Genomic DNA, 8,066 nt, shown 5'->3' with positions numbered 1-8,066 from the left:
CACCTTACCCGCTGTGCTATGGCTCTGACCCCTATGTATCCTTTTCATATTTAGGTAACCAAGTCTTCTGTCCACTTGGTAGTTGAGTTTTTGCAGATATGTCAACTCTTCATGTGCTTTGGGTATAAATCCCTTAGTAGAAATACGAAGTACAAATATCTTCTTTCATATGATAAGCTGACTTTTTGTTTTGTTCTGTTTTTGTTCTGCTTTTCTCTTCTGTTTTTGCTGTAAAAAGCATTGTAATTTGAAGTAATCCCAAAGGTTTATGGTTTCTTTGTTGTTGGAGTTGAGTTCCCCCAAAACATCTCTAATCTGTGCTGTCTTGGAATATTTTTATTATGCAATTTTCTATGACTTTTAAGGTTTTGACTCTTACACTAAGGTCTTTAATTCATTCTAGATTTTGTATGTCAGGATAGAATGTGATCCTGTTTCATCCTTTTGCATATGGCTGTTCAGTTTTCCCAACACCATTTGTAGATGTGATTCTACTTTATCTATTGTATGGTCTTAGAGTCCTGATTTTAAATTAAACATCAATAAGTGTGTGGGCTTCTATTCCACTAATCTTTGTATATAGTAATACTGGGGCATATTGAAATATTGGAATATTGAACTAATAAAAGACTATTGGAATAATCTTTGTCTATTCCAGTTTTAATGTCTTTGTAATATAATTTGAAGTCAGATAACTTAATTACTCCATCTTTATTTTTTATCAGTATTCTCAGAGCAATTTGAGATCTTTTATGATTTTTTTATAAACCTTAGTATTTTTTATTCTAGTTCCTTTTAAAATGTAATTTGGGTCTGAAGTGATAGTACAGTGGGTAGGGCACCTGCTCTGTTCATAGCTGGCTTGGGTTTCATCTCTGGTACCCCATAGAGTATCCTGAGGTGCACCAAGAGTGATCCCTGAGCTTGAATCCAGCAGTAAGCTGTGAGTACCACTAGGATTGGCCCAAAAACCAAAATAATAATGAAAAAATAGTATTCATCCCCTTAATTAAATGTTTTGCAAGGTATTTGACTATTTTGGAAATTAAGAAAGATAAATTGTATTCTCAATTTCTTTTTACTCACTATTTGCACACAAGAATGCAAAATATGCTTATATATTGATTTGGCAGACAATCACTTGCTATAGTCAATTATTTCTCGTTTATTTTTAATGGAGTCTTTAGGGTTTTCTCTATAGTAGCATATCATTTTCAAATGATAGTAGTTTCACTTCTTTTTTAACCAAGCTTTTTTTAATTTCTTGCTGTTGTCTACTTTCCCTAAGATCACTAATGTTAAGTTAAAATGGGGTAGTTTTGTATTGTTCCTGATTTTAGAAAAAAGCTTTCAGTTTCTTATAGCTATGTTAGTTATGGATTTAAACTACATCATTTTTATTGTGCTGGGATAATGTTCCCATTTTATTGAAATTTCTCATCATAAATGGTGCTAAGTCTATGAAATGTTTTCTTAATAGCTATTAATATTTTCATATTAATTTTGTCTTTTTCTCCATAATCAATAGTGTGTTGCATTGGTCTGAATATGTTGATTGAATCCTTGCATACCTAGATTAAAGTTTACTTTGTCCATCAGTATAATCCTGTTGACAAATCATTGAATTTAATTTGCTAGTATTTTGCTGACATGTCTTGAATCTATATTCTTCAGCAAAATTGAACTATGACATTTTCTTTTTGTGTCTGATATCCTTGTCTGGTTTAACATCAAACAAAGAAGGATGTATTTCTTCTTCTTCCATATTTTTTGGTAGGGACTAAGTAAAATAAACTAAGTTCTTCTTTGAATGTTTGCTAATATTTGATAGATTATATGTTATCAGGGATACAAAGATCAGTTTCTAATCCATCTTATGTTGTGCAAGATCTATAATTAGTGTGGTGAGTTGTTAGGTATTCAAACTACTTTGTTCTCTGTGAAAGAAAAAGTTAACAGAAACCAAGCAAAAAAATCTTACTGAAAACTAATAAAAACAACAGAATTCAAGTTCATGGGAATCTGAATTTTTCTTGATCATGGAGAAATCTCCATTGTCTGGAAATCACCTGGCACGTGGAATTTTGTTAATAGGTACTTCTAGAGGGAGGGAGGGAGGGAGGGAGGGAGGGAGGGAGGAAGGGAGTGAATGTATGAGTGAGAGTGAGTTGGTGAGTGAATGAGAGTGAGGAAATGAGTGAATGAGTGAGAGAGTAAGAAAAGGTGAATGCAAAGAAAGATTTCATCGGAAGGATAGAGAGGGTTCTATCCACTAGGTTATCTCCCTTTAACCCAGGCTCCTCACACATGTCATTCTCTAGGCACCTTTGGAGCAAATTGAAATTCCTTGAGCAAAGCAATTTGAAATCCAATAAGACCTCTGGATGGTGCATGTGCATCCTGATCTCTGTCCTGGTCAATGGGCCCCACGGCCTGGGAGTGGACCTCAGAAGACTTCTTTGGTTCTGATTTCTTCTGCCAAATGGGATGGGCTCCAGCCTTAACTGCAGACTTTTGATGAGTGTGTCCGGTTGCCTTTCTTAACATCCACCTGAAGGAAGGAAGAAAGGAGGCAAGTCACCGTGGGGAGGTGCTGTGAAGCTGACCAACCAGGGCCTTGGAGCCATGTGACCACAGGAGCAGAGTCAGCAGAGTCGGACAGCTGACCCGATGGCAGGGAGGTTAAGAGCCAGCCGGGAAGGGAAGGCTGCCAGCTAGACAGCTAGACACTCTTAAGGAGAGAGGTGCAAAGGACAAAAGGAAAGAAGAGACCAAACCAAGCTGGCCTGGACTCTGGTTACTTCTGCTTCCTAGCAGCTCCCAGCCCCCTCCAGCCAGTCCTCAAACAACCCTGGGGACCTCGGCCAAAAGAAAAGTTAAAAGCTTTCTTTTGGAAAAAGAGCAGTTTGCTTAGACTGCAACTGTTTACCTTCGGTCGGACAGCGATTGGCGGCGAGTTCAAACACAGGAAAAGGCCTCTGCTTACAGGAAGAGCTGCAGACGCCCAGGGCTGTGGGGATGCGCGGGCTTGTGCTTCCACACGACCCTACCCTGCACTCAGGCCACAGCCTGGAGCCCGACTGCTGACCATCCGGGCGGGCAGGCAGCTCTGGCCAGGGACATGCAGATTTTCCTCTGATGGTCCTCCCCCCATCCCTCACATGCCCTCAGGATTAAGGATCCTAAGATAGAGAGGAGGGATACTAGGTGTGGGTGGGCAACCTTGGGGGGCAGCGGAAAGAGAAAAAGTCTTAAGACCATGAGCAAACCCCGACATCCTTACTTTCAGTCTAATGCGGAGCTGCTTGCCAAAAGTGGGTAAAGGACCAAACATGATGTGATGACCTCTTAGTGCCTGTATTGCAAACTATAATGCCAAAAAGGAGAGAGAGAGGAGAGAGAGAGAGAGAGAGAGAGAGAGAGAGAGAAGAGTGCAGAGGCAGGTTAGGGGGAGGTGGGAGTGATACTGGGGGCATCCTTGGTGGGAAATGTACACTTCAGTGCTGAGAAATGTACACTGGTGGAGAGATGGGTGTTGGAACACTGTAAGACTGAAACCTGGTCATGAACAGCTCTGTAACTCTGTATCTCACTGATTCAATTTTAAAAATAATAATAAAATAAGATAAAAATGAATAATGTGGAAAATGCAATAGAAACAAACAGCAGGCTTTAGTTTTTTATTTGTGTGGGTGTAACTGGGAGGGAAGGGGTTAAAATTTGATTCCCATCAAGAAGAGCGCCCTCCCTAAACGAAAGAGGTACCCTTTACCCCAACTCAGGTGGGGGAAAACTGGCTTTTCTGCTGCTAACTCCAGAGCTCTGCAATGTGAGAGGGACAAGGAAGGACCAGGCAAGAGACTTCCCCACTTCAGGAAGGGAAAGAGCAAGGAGGACTATCAGGAAACACAAATTATCAAGGAATCAAAATCTTCTGGGCCTTCCCCATTTCTCCCAATTTCTTTCCTCTGATTCCATTTCAAAAACTCCCCTAGCTCCAATAAGCACTAGACTTTCTGGTCAGGCTGTTCTTGGTTTTACCAGGAAGATCTCACTTCTCTCTTTTCCTGAGTTAAGAATTATTTGCACCATGATCTTCTCGCACAAATCACCTGCAAGGGATGTTGCCCAAATAAAAGGGACCGAAGGGCTCTTCATCTCTCAGCAGCCGCCTTCACTGTCCCTGACACCCCCTCACATGTACCTGTGCCCAGGTTCTTCAAAGCAGCAGCTTTGCCTCCACTGAAGAATTTCCCTAACACTTGAAGAACCGTTGGCTAAACTTCTGCTGCCATATTTTGCTTGCAATGGAGCGGGTCTGTAATGACACTGTTGGGATCTTTCCAAATTTTTCTCTTTAATTTTAATTTTTAGCACAGTGTTAGCATCTTTGGTCCTGAGAGAGAGTTTAAATACATTTAACGTGGGTTTTACTCTTCTTTCTAAATCTGTGAATGTATGCCTCTCTCCGAATTTGGACAGTTTTCCTCCTTTCTTTTTTCAAATATTCCTTTTGCAGCTTTTTTTTTCTCTTCTCCAGTTGCATATGTCTGAGACATTCAATGTCACACATGAAGGAACATGAGACTCTGCTTGATTTTGATTTGGGTTTTTTGTTTGGGGGCTGGTTTTTTTTTTAAATCTCTCTTCTTCCTGTTCCACATATTAGATAGTTTCTATTGAGCTACTTCAAAGTTCACTAAGTTCCCCCCACTCCCCACCCTCGTCTCTATTTTACTGTTAAGTTCAACCAGTAAAAATTTAAATACTCTTCTTTTTAGTTCTAGAATTTTCACCTGGTTCTTTTTAAAATACAATTTTTGTATCTTTATTGAGCTTTCCTATTTTTTTTTATATTAAGCACAAATTTTCCCTTACGTCTCTAAGTATAGTTATAACAACCACTTACATTACAAGTTCAATTCCTTTATCCTAGGCTGGTGGCTTGAAGTCTATCCCACACATCTGAGATCCAGGGTTTAATTATAAATCTAGGGAGAGTTTACAGACAACAGCACTTGGGCACAATCTCTCTGTCTTTGGGCTTATCTGTGTCTGTCTCTGTCTGTCTCTCTCTGTCTATTTTAGTTTGTCTCTGTCTCACTCTCATTCTCTCCCCTTCATATTACTGTTTTCCAATCACCCAAATTGCACCAACCATATAGGCTGCTTTGAGGATAAAAATCAGGCTAAAAAATCCATGTGATCGCTCATCCTCACAGAGGCTGCTTCTAAATCAAAAAAAGCATATAACTCAAGTGCAGACCTCCCCACTTTTATTCATCCTCTAAAGTCCTCCACTAATTATTTTTTCCTACATTTTGAGCTATTTTCTATAGGACAGTCTGTTCCATATGAGTTTATTAAAAAGAGACAGAAAGTGGAATTTCTCTTCTTTTAGATCTTGACTAATTAGCTATTTGATGATGTTCTATAACATTGCTACTTCTACTCCTTAGCAAATGCTCTTTCTCAGTTTTGTTATTCCATTTCAGAAAGGTTGAAGCTTAAAGCAAAAACTATTTAAAAAATTTGCTGATAGTTCTGTGAAATTCAGCAGCCTGGACTGGCTATAAAGTTATGTTGGTGTTGCCTGTGACATACATGTGATGGAAGTCATCTTATGGTTTGACTGGTTCATGTGCTCTGAGACATCCTCTCTCATTGCATTTGGTGCACACATTTGGCTGGAAAAATAGATGTCTTCTCTCATCCTCACAGAGACTGCTTCTGTATGAATGTCTCAAGTTCCATTAGAGTGGAAGCTGCAAGCTTAATTTTACTTGAATATATATATATGTATATATCAACATATTATGCTGTATGTGACATATGTACAGCATAATATGTTGATTAAAGCAGGTCATAAAACCAGTCTACATTTAAGACAATGTGGATAAGCCTGTGTATGGTAGTATAGGGATAAGAGGAAATTATGGTCATTTCTTATAATCCACCACATTAATATAAAAAATGTAATATTGATAGTGGGCTGGAGTGATAGCACAGCAGGTAGGGCATTTGCCTTGCACACAGCCAACCCGGGTTCAATTCCTCTGTCCCTCTTGGAGAGCCCAGCAAGCTACCAAGAGTATCCCGCTCACACAGCAGAGGCTGGCAAGCTCCCCGGGGCGTATTCAATATGCCAAAAACAGTAGCAAGTCTCACAATGGAGACGTTACTGGTGCCCACTTGAGCAAATTGATGAACAACAGGAGGACAGTGCTACAGTGCAATAATGATAGCAGCATGTGTAATGATGATGGTAACAATCTTATTTGAATGTGCTCTGTTTCCTGATCTATTAACACACTCACATAGGAAACATTTCTCCGAGAAAGAGTGGAATTCTCTTCTTTGCCATGGTTTATTTCTAGAGAAACAAAGAAATTGAGGGTTTGAGCAGGTTTAGCATCGTTGGAGAGGCCGTGACAAATAAAGTGAGGATGCATAACATGTAAAAAGTGGAAGATGACAGATTGCAGGAGAATAAGAAGTGTGGAAAATAATGGGTCTTTGAAATTTTAAACAGGAAGTTAAAGAGAAACCTCATTGAAAAGATGAGGTTAGAAAAAACATAAAAGAAGTAATAGACTGGTAAGGGAGGAGGCTTTCTTTCTGTGGGAAAAGCAAGTACATTTCCTAACATATGAGACTATGGATGTATGTTACATTTTCATACATTTCAAGTTCATAAATTTTATGTTTAACATACCAAATCCCAAAGGCTAAAAGTGGTCATGTCTTAAGACTGTTTTATGAAATCTTTCTTTCATGTCATACCAGGTTTCTTTGGTTTTTTCAGAGCATAATATGTGCTACATAATGATTTTGATTCTGTATACCCTTAGCATATATAAAGTGCTTCACACAGAGTAAGAACTTTACAAACATGAAGCAGAAATAAAAAACCGTGAAATTTTTTGTTTTCTCTGATAAAAACATCAATTATAGCTACAACTTTCCGTAACTGATCATCAGGAAATTTGGGTTAGCCTTTCCACTAAGTAATGTAAAATACTAGGTGGAGTATTTTTTTTCAAATCTTCCTAAAAGCTTCAAAATGTGGCTTAAAAGAGATAATGCAGCAAGTAAGGCACTTGCCCTGCACTCAGTGACCCAGGTTTGATCCCCAACACTTCATATTGTCCCCTGAGGTCACTAAGAGTAATCTCTGCCATGTTGTCTCAAAACCAAAAAGCAAAACCAAAAAGGTATCATAACATTCACAAGATAGTGAAGAATTTTGAAGCCAAAATCTAGAAGATGGGCGCACGAAGAATACGATCAATATTCAAACCTGATTTTTCTCTAAGTGCATTTGTCAACCTTAATAAAATGTCTGTAAAACATTTTTGGAGGTATGGTTTTGGAAGATTTCTCGGGCCAAAGGGGAAAACACAAGATATACACCCCTATTTTTAAACTAGAATACCCAATTGTGGCCTTTAGGTGTGATGAATCACAAGTAAACCAATTCCCGCAAAGAATTTCTGTATAGCTTTATGCTGTCTAAATAATCCAGAAAACGTCGTCTTGAACTTGGCTTGAGATGGATTCAAAGCAGTAGCCCTCTCTTTGGAAGGTACTGTCAGACGTACCCTCAAATCAATTTTACAAATAACTTTTAAAATGCCATGTCTAACATTGTGTCAAATATAGCTAGTATGTGGAAACAAAATGCATTGAGCAAAAACCAATAGAAATAACAGACAACTCAAATAGGCCTAAAAGCACTGCAGATAAAAATCTGTTGAAATCAGTCATAAATTGTAAAACCATCTTGCATGTTTAAAGAGACAGAGACTAGGCTAAAGAAATATTCTACAGTATAATAGCTTAAAATATTCATAACTAATCAAAGATATTAATTTGTAGATTCACGATCCCACATAGTATTTTTCAGCATTTTCAGGCACATCAGAATAAAACCATAAGGAGATAAAGAATAAAAAATATGTTATTGCCATGTACTTAAAGTAGGTATAAGGGAAAATAAATAAGAAAATAAATAAGACCCACAAGATGTAAAATTAAAGTGACAACAGGCATCTAAAAATAAGTAA

This window comes from Sorex fumeus, unplaced genomic scaffold (assembly GCF_029834395.1).
Source record: "Sorex fumeus unplaced genomic scaffold, SorFum_2.1 ptg000018l, whole genome shotgun sequence".
Taxonomy (NCBI): Eukaryota; Metazoa; Chordata; class Mammalia; order Eulipotyphla; family Soricidae; genus Sorex; species Sorex fumeus.
The sequence above is the reverse complement of the archived record's forward strand: the minus strand, read 5'-3'. Positions refer to the sequence as shown.